The sequence below is a fragment of the Panulirus ornatus genome, chromosome 73 (genome assembly GCF_036320965.1).
Source record: "Panulirus ornatus isolate Po-2019 chromosome 73, ASM3632096v1, whole genome shotgun sequence".
NCBI classification, from domain to species: domain Eukaryota; kingdom Metazoa; phylum Arthropoda; class Malacostraca; order Decapoda; family Palinuridae; genus Panulirus; species Panulirus ornatus.
In genome coordinates this window covers 9,711,930-9,729,779 of record NC_092296.1, presented here as the reverse complement: position 1 = coordinate 9,729,779, position 17,850 = coordinate 9,711,930, and the positions used below count along the sequence as shown (strand labels likewise).

The window sequence follows — 17,850 nt, the reverse complement described above, 5'->3', positions numbered from 1 at the left end:
TGCCAAGTTTAGTTCATTCGTATTTGTCAATTTCTCTAAATTTGGAAGAATTCCCGATTCTGATCATTGTTTCTGTAGCTGTATCATATGTGGCAGAATGTATGCCTCATGTATCGTGTGTGGCACAATGTTTGTCTCAGCATTCTTAATAGCATCTATACTGAAATTTTCAAGAAAATCCATATAAAAAAAATCTTGAAGATCCATATAAAAAAAAAATCACGAAAATTCCAAGGCTATATATAGCCTTGCATTTTCCTCAGATTTTCGAGTTCTTCAGATTGTAATGATAATCTGAGTATAGATGGTATCCATATGTTGATCACGTACTTCGAATCAAAACGCTACATTTCCTAATATTAACCGTGTTGTTAGCACTTTAAGTGATTACATTAATAATCGTGTGCTAATTACTCCATTAATTAGAATAATTTCTACATTTTGACCACAGATTCTTATGCAGCACAATAATATCTATACTGAAATTTTCAAGAAGATCCATATAAAAAAAAAATCACGAAAATTCCAGGGCTATAGCCATGCATTTTCCTCAGATTTTCAAATTCTTCAGATTTTAATGAAAATCTTTGTATAGAGGGCATTCTTTATGCTGATTACGTATTTCCAATCAAAACACTACATTTCCTAATATCAAACGTGTTATTAGCATTTACATAAATTACAATAATATTCGTGTGCTATTTACTCCACTAATTAGAATAACTTCTACATTTTGACTACAGATTCTTATTCAACACGCTTGATAGCATCTATACTGAGTTTTCAAAAAAATCCACATAAAAAAAATCACGAAAATTCCAAGGCTAAAGCTTTGCATTTTCCTCAAATTTTCAATTTCTTCAGATTTTAATGAAAATCTGAACATGGATGGTTTTCTTTATGATGATCACGCATTTCGAATCAGAACACTACATTTCCTAATGTTAAGCGTGTTATTAGCACCTTAACTAATCGCATTGATATTCGTGTGCTAATTACTCCACTAATAAGAATATTTTCCACATTTTGACCACAGATTCTTGGCAGGCGTAATAGCACCTATACTTAAATCTTCCAAAAAATTTATGCCCTCCAAACAATCACTAAAATTCCAAGGCTATAGCCTTGCATTTTCTTCAGGTTTTCATATTCAGATTTTTATGAAAATCTGAGTTTAGATGGTTTTCTTTATGCTGATTACGTATTTCGAGTCAAAACACTACATTTTCTAATATCAAACGTGTTATTAGCACTTAAATAAATTACATAAATATTCGTGTTTAATTACTCCACTAAATAGAAAAAAATTTAAATTCTGACCACAGCATCTATACTGAATTTCTTAAGGAAATCCGTTCTATCAAAAAATCACGAAAATTCCCAGGCTATAGCCTTATATTTTCCTCAGATTTTCAGGTTTTTCAGATTTTAATGCCAATATGAGTATAGATGGTATTCTTTATGCTGATTACGTATTTTGAATCAAAAAACTACATTTCCTAATATTAACCATCTTATTAGCACTTTACTTAATTACATTGATATTCGTGTGCTAATTACTCCACTAATCAGAATGATTTCTACATCTTGACCACAGATTCTTATTCAGCATTCTTAATACCATGTATACTGAAATTTTCAAGAAAATCCATGCAAAAAAAAACATGAAACTTCCAAGGCTATACCAACATTTTTCTCAGATTTTCAAATCCTTCAGATCTTAATGAAAATCTATGTATAGATGGAATTCTTTATACTGATTACGTATTTCGATCAATACACTACATTTCCTAATATTAACCGTGTTATTAGCACGTAACTACATTAATGTTCGTGTGCTAATTACTACATTACACAAATCTTTAAATTTTGACCACAAATTCTTATTTAGCACTCTTAATAGCATCCATACTGAAATTATCAAGAAAATCTACATAAAAAAGAAAATCACGAAATTTCCAAGGCTTTGCATTTTTCTCAGATTTTCAAATTCTTCAGATTTTTATAAAAATCTGTCTAGATGGTTTTCTTTATTCTGATTACGTATTTCGAATTAAAACAACATATCCTAATATAATCGTGTTATTAGCACTTTGATTAATTACATTAACATTCGTGTGCTAATTACTCCACTAATTAGAAATATTAAACGTGTTATTAGCACTTAATTTAATTTCAGTAATATTCGTGTGCTAATTACTCCACTAATTACAAAAAGTTTTAAATTTTGACCACAGATTCTTATTCAGGACTCTTAATAACATCTATACTGTAATTTTCAAGAAAATCTAATGTGTCAAAAAAATCATGAAAATTCCAAGGCCATAGCTGAGTATAGATGGTATTCTTTATGCTGATTACGTATTTCGAATAAAAACTCTACTTTCCTAATATAATCGAGTTATTAGCACTTTAATTAATTACATTTACATTCGTGTGCTAATTACTCCACTAATTAGAAATATTTCTACATTTTGACCACAGTTTCAAGAAAATCCATAAGATCAAAAAAATCACGAAAATTCCCAGGCCTTGCATTTTCCTCAGATTTTCAAGTTCTTCAGACTTTAATGAAAATCTAAGTATAGATGATATTCTGCAAGCTGATTACGTATTTCGAATCAACACACATTTCCTAATATTAACCGTGTTATTAGCACCTTAATTACATTAATATTCGTGTGCTAATTATTCTAATAATTAGAGTAATTTCTAAATTTTGACCACAGATTCTTATTCAGCACTCTTAATAGCATCTATACTTTTGACAACAGATTCTTATTCAGCACTCTTAATAGCATCTATACTTAACTTTTCAAGAAAATCCATGGTATCAAAAGAATCACGAAAATTCCAAGGTAATAGCCTAACATTCTCAACAGATTTTCAAGTTTTTCAGACTTTCATGAAAATGATAATAGACGACATTAAGTTGATTAGGTATTTTGAATTAAAACACTATATTTCCTAATATCAACCGTGTTACTAGAACTTTGATTAATTGCACTAATATTCGTGTGCTAATTACTCCACTAATTAGAATATTTTTCACATTTTGCCACAGATTCTTATTCAGCAGGTGTAATAGCATCTATACTGAAATAAAAAAAAAAAATCAAGACAAAAAAAAAGATCGCGGAAATTCCTCCCATTTTCAAATTCTTCAGATTTTTATGAAAATCAGCGTATAGATGGTAATCTTTATCCTGATTACGTATTTTGAAAAAAAAACTACATTTCCTAATATTAAACGTATTATCAGCACTTAAATAAATTACATAAATATTCGTGTGCTAATTACTCCACTAAATCGAAAAAAATCTAACTTTGACCACAGATTCTTGTTCAGCACTCTTGATATCTATACTGAAATTTTCAAGAAAATCTATGGTATCAAAAAATTCACGAAATTCCCTAGCAGAATATGTAGTCAAAATGTGTAAAATATTCTAACGAGTGGAGTATTTAGCACACGAATATTAATGTAATTTATCAAAGTGTTATTAACACAGTTGATATTAAGAAATGTAGTGTTTTGATTCGAAATACGTAATCAGCATAAAGAAAACCATCTAAACACAGATTTTCATAAAAATCTGAAGAATTTGAAAATCTAAGGAAAATGCGAGGCCTCATGTATCTTGTGTAGCAGAATGTGCTCCTCATGTATCGTTTGTGGAAGAATGTGTAACTTCTTTATCGTATGTGGCAGAATGTGTACCTTGTGTATCGTGTGTAGCAGAATGTGCGCCTCATGTATTGTGTGTGGTAGAATGTGTGCCTCAAGTAACGTGTGTGGCAGAATGTGTGCCACATGTATCGTGTGTGGCAGATTGTGTGCCTCATGTACCGTGTGTGGCAGAATGTGTGCATCATATATCGTGTGTGGCAGAATGTGTACCTTATGTATCGTGTGTGACAGGATGCGTGCCACATGTATCGTGTGTGCCAGAATGTGTACCTTTTGTATCGTTTGTGGCAGATGGTGTCCCTCATGTATTGTGTGTGGCAGAATGTGCATTATGTATCGTATGTATCAGAATGTGCATCTTATGTATCGTGTGTGGCAGAATGTGCATCTTATGTATCGTGTGTGGCAGAATGTGCATCTTATGTATCGTGTGCGGCAGAATGTGCATCTTATGTGTCGTGTGTGGCAGAATGTGTATCTTATGTATCGTGTGTGACAGAATATGCATCTTATGTATCGTGTGTGGCAGAATGTGCATCTTATGTATCGTGTCTGGCAGAATGTGTATCTTATGTATCGTGTGTGGCAGAATCTTTCCCTCATGTATCGTGTGTGGCAGATTGTGTATCTTGTGAATCATGAGTGGAAGAATGTATGCCTCATGTATCGCGAGTGCCACAATGTGTGCCTCATGTATCGTGCGTGGCAGAATGTGTATCTTATGTATTGTGTGTGGCAGAATGTGTACCTTATGTATCGTGTGGGCAGAATGTGGGCCTCATACATCGGTTGTCGCAGAATGTGCGCCACATGTATCGTGTGTGGACGAATGTGTCCCATGTATCAGGTGTGGCAGAGTGTGTACCTTATGTATCGTGTGTGGCAGAATGTGTGCCGTATATATCGTGTGTGGCAAAATGCGTGCCACATACATCGTATGTGGTGAAATGTGAGACTCATGTATCGTGTGTGGTAGGATACGTGCCTCGAGTATTGTGTGTGGTTAAATGTGTCTCTCATGTATCGTGTGTGGCAGAATGTGTGCCTCATGTATCGTGTGTGGCAGAATGTGTACCTTATATATAGTGTGTGGCAGAATGTGTGCCTCATGTATCGCGAGTGGCAGAATGTGTACCTTTTGTGTCGTGTGTGGCAGAATGTGTGCCACATGTATCGTGTGTGGCAGAATGTGTGCCACATGTATATTGTGCCTCATTTATCGTGTGTGGTAGAATGTGCGCCTCATGTATCGCGTGTGGTGGTAGAATGTGTGACTCATGTATCGTCTGTGGCAGATCCCCTTATGTATCGTGTGTGGCTGAATGTGTGCCTCATGCATCGGTTATGGTAGTATGCGTGCCGCATGTATCGTGTGTGGCAGAATGTGTGCCTCATGTATCGTGTGGCAGAATATGTGCCTCTTGTATCGTGTGGTACAATGTGTGCCTCATGTATCATGTGTGGTAGAATATGTGCCGCATGTATCGCGTGTGGTAGAATGTGTGCCTCATGTATCGTGTGTGGTAGAATGTGTGCCTCATGTATCATGTGTGATAAAATTTGTTCCATATGTATCGTGTGTGGCAGAATGTGTGCCTCATGTATCGTGTGTGGCAGAATGTGTGGCTCATGTATCTTGTGTGGGAGAATATGTGCCGCATGTATCATGTGTGGTAGAATGTGTGCCTCATGTATCGTGTGTGTTAGAATGTGTGCCTCATGTATCGTGTGTGGCAGAATGTGTATCTTATATATTTTGTGTGGAAGAATGTGTACCTTATGTATCGTGTGGGCAGAATGTGGGACTCATGTATCGTGTGCGGCAGAATGTGTGCCACATGTATCGTGTGTGGCAGAATGTGCATCTCATGTATCATGTGTGGCAGAATGTGTACCTTACATATCGTGTGTGGCAGAATGTGTACCTTATGTATCCTCTGCGGCAGAGCATATGCCTCATGTATTGTGTGGCAGAAATTGTGCCATATATATCGTGTGGGGCAGAATGTGTGCCTCATGTATCGTGTGTGGTAAAATATGTGTCTCATGCACCTTGTGTGGCAGAATGTGCCCCTCATCTACCATGTCTGGCAAATGTGTACAGAATGTATCGTGTGTGACAGAATGTACGCCTCATGTATCGTGTGTGGCAGAATGTGTGCCACATGTCTAGTGTGTGGTAAAATGTGTGCCTCATGTATCATGTGCGGTAGATTGTGTGCCTCATGTATCGTGTGTGGTAGATTGTGGGTCTCATGTATTGTGTGTAGTAGAATGTGTGCCTGATGTATCGTGTGTGGAAGAATGTGTGTCTCATGTACCGTGTGTGGAAGAATGTTTGCCTCATGTATCGTGTGTGGTAGAATGTGTACCTCATGTATCGTGTGTGTTAGAATGTGTGCCTCAGGTATCGTGTGTGTTAGAATGTGTGGTCATGTATCATGTGTGGTAGAATGTGTGCTTCATGTATCATGTGTAGTAGAATGTGTGCCTCATGTATCGTGTGTGGTAAAATGTGTGCCTCATGTATCGTCTGTAGCAGAATGTGTTCTTTATGTATCGTGTGTGGTAGAATGTGTGCCTCATGTATCGTGTGTGGAAGAATGTGTGCCTCATGTACCGTGTATGGCAGAATGTGTGCCTCATGTATCATGTGTGGTAGAATGTGTGCCTCATGTATTGTGTGGTAGAATATATGTCTATTGTATCGTGTGGTACAATCTGTGCCTCTTGTATCGTGTGGTACAATCTGTGCCTCATGTATCATGTGTGGTAGAATGTGTGCTTCACGTATATAGAATGTGTGCCACATGTATCATGTGCTAGAATGTGTGCTTCATGTATTGTGTGTGTTAGAGTATGCGCCTCATGTATCATATGTAGTAAAATGTTCGCCTCATGTATCATGTGTGGTAGAATATGTGCCTCATGTATCATGTGTGGTAGAATGTTTGCCTCATGTATTGTGTGTGTTAGAATGTGTGCCTCATATACTATGTGTGGTAGAATGTGTGCCTCATGTATCGTGTGTGGTAGAATGTGTGCCGCATGTATAGTGTGTGGTAGATCTGTGCCTCATGTATCTTGTGTGTTAGAATGTGTTCCTTATATATCGTGTGTGGTAGAATGTTTGCCTCATGTATCATGTGTGGTAAAATGTGTACCGCATGTATCGTGTGTGGCAGCATGTGTACCTCATGTATAGCATATGGCAGAATGTGTACCTTATATATCGTATGTGGCAGAATGTGCACTTCCTGTATCGTGTGTAGCAGGATATGTGCCTCATGTATCGTGTGTGGCAGAATATATGCCTTATGTATCGTGGGTGGCAGAATGCGTGCGACATATATCGTGTGTGGCAGTATGTGTACCTTATGTATCCTGTGTGGCAGAATGTGTCCCTCACTGTATCTTGTGTGGCCGAATGTGTGCCTCATGTATCGTGTGTGGCAGAATGTGTGCCTCATGTATCATGTGAGGCAGAATGTGTCCCTCATGTATCGTGTGTGGCAGAATGTGTACCTTATGTATCGTGTGGCAGAATGTGTCCCTTATGTATCGTGTGTGGCAGAATCTTTGCCTCATGTATCGTGTGGCAGAATATGTGCCTCTTGTATCGTGTGGTACAGTTGCGCCTCATGTATCGTGTGTGGTAGAATGTGTGCCGCATGTCTTGTGTCTAGTAGAATATGTGCCTCATGTATTTTGTGTGGTAGAAAGTGTGCCTCATGTATCGTGTGTGTTAGAATGTGTTCCTCATGTATCGTGTGTGGTAGAATGCTTGCCTCATATATCATGTGTGGTAAAATGTGTGCCACATGTATCGTGTGTGGCAGAATGTGTACCTTATGTATCGTATGTGGCCGAATTTGCGCATCATGTATCGTGTGTGGGAAAATGTGTGCCTTATGTATCGTGTGTGGCAGAATGTGTGCCACATATATCGTGTGTGGCAGAATGTGTACCTTATGTATCGTGTGTGGCAGAAAGTGCACCTCATGTATCTTTTTGTGGCGGCATGTGGGCCTCATGTTTCGTGTGTGGCAGAATTTGTACCTCATGTATCGTGTGTGGCAGAATGTGTAACTTCTGCATCATGTGTGGCAAATGTGTACCTTATGTATTGTGTGTGGCAGAATGTGTACCTTATGTATCCTGTGTGGCAGAGTATGTGCCTCATGTATTGTGTGTGGCAGAAATGGTGCCACATATATCGTGTGGGGCAGAATGTGTGCCTCATGTATCGTATGTGGTAAAATATGTGTGTCATGCACCTTGTGTGGCAGAATGTGCCCCTTATCTACCATGTCTGGCAGAATGTGTACAGAATGTATCGTGTGTGACAGAATGTGCGCCTCATGTATCGTGTGTGGCAGAATGTGTGCCACATGTATAGTGTGTGGTAAAATGTGCGCCTCATGTATCGTGTGCGGTAGAATGTGTGCCTCGTGTATCGTGTGTGGTAGACTGTAGGTGTCATGTACCGTGTAGTAGAATGTGTGCCTGATGTATCGTATGTGGAAGAATGTGTGTCTCATGTATCGTGTGTGGAAGAATGTTTGCCTCACGTATCGTGTATGGTAGAATGTGTACCTCATGTATCGTGTGTGTTAGAATGTGTGCCTCATGTATCGTGTGTGTTAGAATGTGTTCTCATGTACCTTGTGTGGCAGAATGTGTCCCTTATGTATTGTCTGTGGCAGAATGTGTGCCTCATGTATCGTGTGGTAGAATATGTGCCCCTTGTATCGTGTGGTACAATCTGTGCCTCATGTATCATGTGTGGTAGAATGTGTGCCTCATGTGTCTTGTGTGATAGAATGTGTGCCACATGTATCATGTGCTAGAATGTGTGCTTCATGTATTGTGTGTGTTAGAGTATGCGCCTCATGTATCATATGTAGTAGAATGTTCGCCTCATGTATCATGTGTGGTAGAATATGTGCCTCATTTATCATGTGTGGTAGAATGTTTGCCTCATGTATTGTGTGTGTTAGAATGTGTGCCTCATATACCATGGGTGGTAGAATGTGTGCCTCATGTATCGTGTGTGGTAGAATGTGTGCCGCATGTATAGTGTGTGGTAGAATGTGTGCCTCGTGTATCTTGTGTGTTAGAATGTGTTCCTTATGTATCGTGTGTGGTAGAATGTTTGCCTCATGTATAGCATATGGCAGAATGTGTACCTTATATATCGTATGTGGCAGAATGTGCACCTCCTGTATCGTGTGTGTCAGGCTTTGTGCCTCATTTATCGTGTGTGGCAGAATATGTGCCTCATGTATCGTGTGTGGCAGAATGCGTGCGACATATATCGTGTGTGGCAGAATGTGTACCTTATGTATCCTGTGTGGCAGAATGTGCCCCTCACGTATCTTGTGTGCCCGAATGTGTGCCTCATGTATCGTGTGTGGCAGAATGTGTGCCTCATGTATCATGTGAGGCGGGATGTGTCCCTTATGTATCGTGTGTGGCAGAATGTATACCTTATGTATCGTGTGGCAGAATGTGTCCCTTATGTATCGTGTGGGGCAGAATGTTTGCCTCATGTATCGTGTGGCAGAATATGTGCCTCTTGTATCGTGTGGTACAGTTGCGCCTCATGTATCGTGTGTGGTAGAATGTGTGCCTCATGTATCGTGTGTGGTAGAATGTGTGCCGCATGTCTTGTGTCTAGTAGAATATGTGCCTCATGTATTTTGTGTGGTAGAAAGTGTGCCTCATGTATCGTGTGTGTTAGAATGTGTTCCTCATGTATCGTGTGTGGTAGAATGCTTACCTCATATATCACGTGTGGTAAAATGTGTGCCACATGTATCGTGTGTGACAGAATGTGTACCTAATGTATCGTATGTGGCCGAATTTGCGCATCATGTATCGTGTGTGGGAAAATGTGTGCCTTATGTATCGTGTGTGGCAGAATGTACTCTATGTGTTTCGCGTGGGCAGAATGTGGACCTCATGTATCTTGTGTGGCAGAATGTGTATCTTATGTATCGTGTGTGGCAGAATTTGTGCCACATGTATCGTGTGTGGCAGAATGTGTACCTTATATATCGTGTGTGGCAGAATCTTTCCTTCATGTATCGTGTGTGACAGAATGTGTACCTTATGTATCGTGAGTGGAAGAATTCGTGCCTTATGTATTGCGAGTGGTAGAAGGTGTGCCTCATGTATCGTGTGTGGCAGAATGTGTGCCACATGTACAGTGTGTGGCAAAATGTGTGGCTCGTGTATCGTGTGCGGTAGAATGTGCGCATGTATCGTGTGTGGCATAATGTGTGCCTCGTATATCGTGTGTGGTAGAATGTGCGCCTCATGTATTGTGTGTGGTGGTAGAATGTGTGCCTCATGTATCGTGTGTGGCAGAATCTCTCCCTTATGTATCGTGTGTGGCTGAATATGTGCCTCATGTATCAGTTATGGTTGTACGCGTGCCGTATGTATCGTGTTTGGCACAATGTGTGCCTCATGTATCGTGTGGCAGGATATGTGCCTCTTGTATCGTGTGGTACAATGTGTGCCTCGTTTATCATGTTTGGTAGAATGTGTGCCTCATGTATCGTGTGTGTTAAAATGTGTGCCTCATGTATCGTGTTGGTAGAATGTGTGCCTCATGTATCGTGTGGCAGGATATGTGCCTCTTGTATCGTGTGGTACAATGTGTGCCTCATGTATCGTGTTTGTAGAATGTGTGCCTCATGTATCGTGTGTGGCACAATGTGTGCCTTATATATCATGTGTGGCAGAATGTGTGCCACATGTATCGTCTGTGGCAGAATGTACCTTATGTATCGTGTGTGGCAAAATGTGCGCCTCATGTATCGTGTGTGGTAGAATGTGTCCCTCATGTATCGTGTGTGGTAGAATGTGTGCCTCAAGTATCGTGTGTGGCAGAATGTGTTCCTTATGCTTCTTGTGGGTAGAATATGGGTCTCATGTTTAGTGTGTGTCAGAATGTGTGCCATATGTATCGTGTGTGGCAGAATGTGTGCCCCATGTATCTTTTGTGGAAGAATGTGTGCCTCATGTATCGTGTGTGGCAGAATGTGTGCCCAATGTATCGTGTGTGGCAGAATGTTTGCCTTATGTAACGTGTGTGGTAGAATGTGTACCTCATGTATCGTGTATGGCAGAATATGTGCCCAATGTATCGTGTGTGGTAGAATGTGTGCCTCATGTATCGGGTTTGGTAGAATGTTTGCCTCATGTGTCACGTGTGGCAAAATGTGTAATGTATGTATCGTGTGGCAGAATGTGTCCTTTATGTATCGTGTGGCAGAATGTGTACCTTATGTCTCGTGTGTGGCAGAATGTGCGCCTCATGTACCGTGTGTGGTAGAATGTGTGCCACATGTATCGTGTGTGGCAGAATATGTACCTTATGTATCGTGTGTGGCAGATTTTGCGCCTCATGTATCGTGTTTTGCAGAATGTATGCCACATATATAGTATGGGGCAGAATGTGTGCCTCATGTATCGTGTGAGGTAGAGTGTGTGCCTCATATATCCTGTGTGGCAGCATGTGTACATTATGTGTTGTGTCTGGTAGAATGTGTACCTTATGTATCGTGTGTGGTAGAATGTATGCCTCATGGATCAGATGTGGCAGAATGTGTGCTTCATGTATCTTGTGTGGCAGAATGTGTACCTTATGTATTGTGTGTGGCAGAATGTGTACCTTATGTATTGCGTGTGGCAGAATGTGTACCTTATATATTGTGTGTGGCAGAATGTGTACCTTATGTATCGTGTGTGGCAGAATGTGTGCCTCATGTATCGTGTGCGGCAGAATGTGTACCTTATGTATCGTGTGTGGCAGAATGTGTGCCTCATGTATCGTGTGTGGCGGAATGTGTACCTTATGTATCGTGTGTGGCAGAATGTGTGCCTCATGTATCGTGTTTGGAAGAATGTGTGCCTCATGTATCATATGTGGCAGAATGTGTGCCTCATGTATCTTGTGTGGCGGAATGTGCCCCTTGTGTATTTTGTGTGTCAGAATGGGTACCTTATGTATTGTGTGTGGCAGAATGTGTACCTTATGTATTGTGTGTGGCAGAAGGTGTCCCTCGTGTATCGTGTGAGGCCGAATGTGTACCTTATGTATCTTTTGTTGAAGAATTTGTGTCTCATGTATCGTGAGTGGCATAATGTGTGCCTCGTGTATCCTGTGTGGCAGAATGTGTATCTTATGTATCGTGTGTGGCAGAATGTGTTACTTTTGCTTCGTGTGGGCAGAATATGGGTCTTATGTATAGTGTGTGTCAGAATGTGTGCCATATGTATCGTGTGTGGCAGAATGTGCGCCCCATGTATCTTTTGTGGAAGAATGTGTGCCTCATGTATCGTGTGTGGCAGAATGTGTGCCCTATGTACCGTGTGTGGCAGAATGTTTGCCTTATGTATCGTGTGTTGCAGAATGTGTGCCTTATGTATCGTGTGTTGCAGAATGTGTGCCTCATATATCGTGTGTGTTAGAATGTGTTCCTCATGTATCGTGTGTGGTAGAATTTGTCTCTCATATATCATATGTGGCAGAATGTGTGCCTCATGTATCGTGCGTGGCGGAATGTGTACCTTACGTATTGTGTGTGGCAGAATGTGTACCTTATGCATTGTGTGTGGCAAGATGTCTACGTTATGTATTGTGTGTGGCAGAATGTGTACCTTATGTATCGTGTGTGGCAGAATGTATGCCACATGTATCATATGTGGCAGAATGTGTACATTATGTCTTGTGTGTGGCAGAAGGTGCTCCTCATGTATCGTATGAGGCCGAATGTGTACCTTATGTATCTTTTGTTGAAGAATTTGTGTCTCATTTATCGTGTGTGGCAGAATGTGTACCTTATGTATCGTGTGGCAGAATGTGTACCTTATGTATCGTGTGGCAGCATGCGTATCTTATGTATAATGTGTGGCAGAATGTGCGCCTCATGTATCGTGTGTGGTAGAATGTGTGCCACAAGTATCGTGTTTGGCAGAATGTGTGCCTCATGTATCATGTGTTTTAAAATGTGCCTCATGTATCGTGTATGGTACAATGTGTCGCTTATGTATCGTGTGTGGCAGAATATGGGCCTCATATATCGTGTGTGGCAGAATGTGTAACGTATGTATCGTGTGTGGCAGAATCTGTACCTTATGCATTGTGTGTGGCAGAAGGTGTACCTTATGTATCGTGCGTGGCAGAATGTGTACCTTATGTATCGTGTGTGGCAGAATATGGGCCTCTAGTATTGCGTGTGGCAGAATATGTGCTAAATGTAACGTGTGTGGCAGAATGTGTCCCTTATGTATCGTGTGTGGCACAATGTTTCGCTTATGTATCGTGTGTTGCAGAACCTGTACCTTATGTATCGTGTGTGGCAGAATTTGTACCTTATGTATCGTGTGTGGTAGATTGTGTGCCTCCTGTAGCGTTGTGGTAGAATGTGTGCCTTATGTATTGTGTGGCATAATATGTGCCTCATGTATCGTGTGTGGCAGAATGTGTCCCTTATGTATCATGTGTGGCATATGTGCCTCATGTATCGTGTGTGGCAGGTGTGCCTTATGTATCGTGTGTGGCAGAATGTGTACCTTATGTATCGTGTGTGGCAGAATATGGGCCTCATGTATTGCGTGTGGCAGAATATGTGCCACATGTATCGTGTGTGGCAGCATATGTGCCTCATGTAGCTTTGTGGTAGAATGTGTGCCTCATGTATCGTGTGTGGTAGAATTTGTGCCTCATGCATCGTGTGTGGCACATTGTGTCGCTTATGTATCGTGTGTTGCAGAACCTGTACCTTATGTATCGTGTGTGGTATCATGTATTGCGTGTGGCAGAATATGTGCCACATGTATCGTGTGTGGCAGCATATGTGCCTCATGTAGCTTTGTGGTAGAATGTGTGCCTCATGTATCGTGTGTGGTAGAATTTGTGCCTCATGCATCGTGTGTGGCACATTGTGTCGCTTATGTATCGTGTGTTGCAGAACCTGTACCTTATGTATCGTGTGTGGTAGATATGCGCCTCATGTATAGTGTGTTGGAGAATGTGTACCTTATGTATCGTGTGGCAGAATGTGTGCCTTATTTATTGTGTATGGTACAATGTGTGCCACATGTATCGTGTGGAAGAATGTGTGCCTCATGTATCGTGTCTGGTAGAATGTGTGCCTCATGTATCGTGTGTGGTAGAATGTGTTTCGTGTATCGCTGTGGTATATTGTCTCCCCCATGTACTGTGTGTGGCAGAATGTTTGCCTCATATATCGAGTGTGGCAGAATGTGTACCTTATATATAGTGTGTGGCAGATGTGTACCTTATGTATCGAGTGTGGCAGAATGTCCGCCTCCTGTATCGTTTGTGGCAAAATGTGTGCCACAAGTATAGAGTTTACCAGAATGTGTGCCTCATGTACCGTGTGTGACAGAATGTGTCCCTTATGTATCGTGTGTGGCAGAATACGCGCTTCATGTATCGTGTGTGGCACACTATGTGCCACATGTATCGTGTGTGGAAGATTGTGTGCCTCATGCATTGTTGTGGTACAATGTGTGCCTCATGTATCGTGTGTGGAAGAATGTTTGCCTCATGTATCGTGTGTGTCAGATTGTGTGTTTCATGTATCGTGTGTGGCAGAATGTGTACCTTATGTATCGTGTGTGGCACAATGTGTCCCTTATGTATCGTGTGTGGCAGACGTTGCGCCTCATGTATCGTGTGAGGTAGAATGTGTGCCTTATGTATCCTGTGTGGCAGAATGTGTACCTTATGTGTCGTGTCTGGTAGAATGTGTACCTTATGTATCGTGTGTGGTAGAATTTATGCCTCATGCATCATATGTGGCAGAATGTGTGCTTCATGTATCGTGTGTGGCAGGATGTGTACCTTATGTATCGTGTGTGGCAGAAGGTATCCCTCATGTATCTTGTGAGGCCGAATGTGTACCTTATGTATCTTTTGTTGAAGAATTTGTGTTTCATGTATCGTGAGTGGCATAATGATTGCCGCAGAATGTGCACCTCATGTATCGTGTGTGGTAGAATGTGTGCCACAAGTATCATGTTTGGCAGAATGTGTGCTTCATGTATCATGTGTGGTAAAATGTGTGCCTCATGTATCGTGTGTGGCACAATGTGTCGCTTATGTATCGTGTGTGGCAGAATGTGTACCTTATGTATCGTGTGTGGTAGAATGTGTACCTTAAGTATCGTGTGTGGCAGAATTTGGGCTCATGTATCGCGTGAGGCAGAATATGTGGCACAAGTATCGTGTGTAGCAGAATGTGTGCTTCATGTAGCGTTGTGGTAGAATGTGTGCCTCGTATATCGTGTGTGGTAGAATATGTGCCTCATTTATCGTGTGTGGCAGAATGTGTTCCTTATGTATCGTGTGTGGCAGAATGATTACTTTGTGCATCGTGTGTGGCAGAATGTGTACCTTACGTATCGTGTGTGGCAGAATGTTCGCCTCATGTATCGATGTGGTAGAATGTGTGCCACATGTATCGTGTGTGGAAGAATGTGTGCCACATGTATCCTGTGTGTTAGAATGATTACCTCATGTATCGTGTTTGCTAGCTAATTTATCCTGTGGCAGAATGTGTTCCTTATGTATCGTGTGTGGCAGAATGTGCGCCTTATGTATAGTGTGTGGCAGAATGTGTGCCACAAGTATCGTGTTTGGCAGAATCTGTGCCTCATGTATCGTGTGTGGTAAAATGTGTGCCTTATGTATCGTGTGTGGCAGAATGTGTGCCTTATGTATCGTGTGTGGCAGAATTTGTGCCACATGTATCGTGTGTGGGAGACTGTGTAGCTCATGTATCGTGTGTGGCAGAATATGCGCCTCAGGTATCGCGTATGGCAGAATATGTGCCACATGTATCGTTTGTGGCAGAATGTGTGTCTAATGTAGCGTTGTGGTAGAATGTGTGTCTCATGTATGGTGTGTGGTAGAATGTGTGCCTCATGTATAGTGTGTGGCAGAATGTGTCCCTTATGTATCGTGTGTGGCAGAATGTGTACCTTATGTATCGTGTGTGGCAAAATATGCGCCTCATGTATCGTGTGTGGTAGACTATGTGCCACATGTATCGTGTGTGGCAGAATGTGTGCCTCATGTATCGTGTGTGGAAAAATGTGTGCCTTATGTGTCGTGTGTGGCAGAATTTGTGCCACATGTATTGTGTGTGGGAGAATGTGTACCTTATGTATCATGTGTGGCAGAATATGCGCCTCAGGTATCGCGTGTGGCAGAATATGTACCACATGTATCGTTTGTGGCAGAATGTGTGTCTCATGTAGCGTTTTGGTAGAATGTGTGCCTCATGTATGGTGTGTGGTAGAATGTGTGCCTCATGTATGGTGTGTGGCAAATGTGTCCCTTATGTATCATGTGTGGCAGACCTTATGTATTGTGTGCAGCAAAATATGCGCCTCATGTATCGTGTGTGGTAGACTATGTGCCACATGTATCGTATGTGGCAGAATGTGTGCCTCATGTATCGTGTGGTAAAATGTGTGCCTTATGTATCATTTGTGGCAGAATGTGTGCCTTATGTATATTGTGTGGCAGAATTTGTGCCACATGTATCGTTTGTGGCAGAATGTGTGTCTCATGTGGCGTTGTGGTAGAATGTGTGCCTCATGCATCGTGTGTGGTAGAATGTGTGCCTCATGTATGGTGTGTAGCAGAATGTGTCCCTTATGTATCGTGTGTGGCAGAATGTGTACCTTATGTATCGTGTGTGGCAGAATGTGTACCTTATGTATCGTGTGGCAGAATATGCGCCTCATGTATCGTGTGTGGGAGACTGTGTGTCACATGTATCGTGTGTGGCAGAATGTTTGCCTCATGTATCGTTGTGGTAGAATGTGTGCCTTATGTATCTAGTTTGGTAGAATGTGTGCCTCATGTATCATGTGTGGTAGAATGTGTGTTTCACGTATCGTTGTGGTAGAATGTGTGCCCCATGTATCGTGTGTGGCAGAATGTGTGCCTCATGTATCGTGTGTGGTAGAATGTGTACCTTATGTATCCTGTGAGGCAGATGTGTACCTTTTGTATCGCGTGTGGTAGAATGTCCGCCTCATGTATCGTGTGTGGCAGAATGTGTGTCACAAGTATCATGTCTGGCAGAATGTGTGCCTCATGTATCGTGTGTGGCAGAATGTGTCCCTTATGTATCGTGTGTGGCAGCATGTGTACTCTATGTATCGTGTGTGGCAGATTTTCTACCTTATGAATCGTGTGTAGCAGAATTTGCGCCTCATGTATCGTGTGTGGCAGAATATGTGCCACATGTATCGTGTGTGGCAGAATGTGTGCCTCATGTATCGTTGTGGTAGAATGTGTGCCTCATGTATTATGTGTGTGGCAGAATGTGTTTCATGTATCGTGTGTAGTAGAATGTGTGCCTCATGTATCGTGTGTGGTAGAATGTTTGCCTCATGTATCGTGTGTGGCAGAATGTGTACCTTAAGTATCGTGTGAGGCAGAATGTTTACCTTATGTATCGTGTGTGGCAGATTGTGCGCCTTATGTATCGTGTCTGGCAAAATGTGTGCTACATGTATCGTGTGTGGCAGAATGTGTGCCTCATGTATCTTGTGTCTAGAATGTGTGCCTCATGTATCCTGTGTGGCAGAATGTGTACCTTATATGTCGTGTCTGGCAGAATGTGTACCTTATGTATTGTGTGTGGTAGAACGTGTGCCTCATGTATCGTGTGTGGCAGCATGTATGCCTCATGTATCATGTGTTGCAGAATGTGCGTCATTTATCCTGTGTGGCAGAATGTGTACCTTATGTATCGTGTGTGGCAGAATGTGTACCTTATGTATCGTGTGTGGCAGAATGTGCGCCTCGTATTATGGATGTGAGTGCAGAGAAGGTGCAAAGAAGTTACAAGGTCTGCATTCATCATTTGTCAAGAATTTATGAGATAAGACATATAAAGCATCATACCAGAGCTGTAGTCAAATAAATGGATCATCAATGTTTGAAAGTGCTTATGGTGATAATTCATGGATTATTGGAACAAAAAAATATTTCATAACTATCTATATGAGACCAGTGACAACCCGGAGTCAATGAGTTACCTCTCTAGCATCCACAAAGGTTTTCGTAACTCTCTAGTTTCACTTGGCACTATTGTGAT

The 17,850-nt window shown here is 41.4% G+C and overlaps 1 protein-coding gene across 31 annotated transcripts in view; it reads right to left on the bottom strand.

Moving 5' to 3' along the window:
* LOC139748170 (uncharacterized) overlaps positions 1-17,850 on the bottom strand; it is a 33,706-nt gene that overhangs the window by 14,061 nt on the left and 1,795 nt on the right. The gene's annotated exons all lie outside the window — the stretch shown is intronic.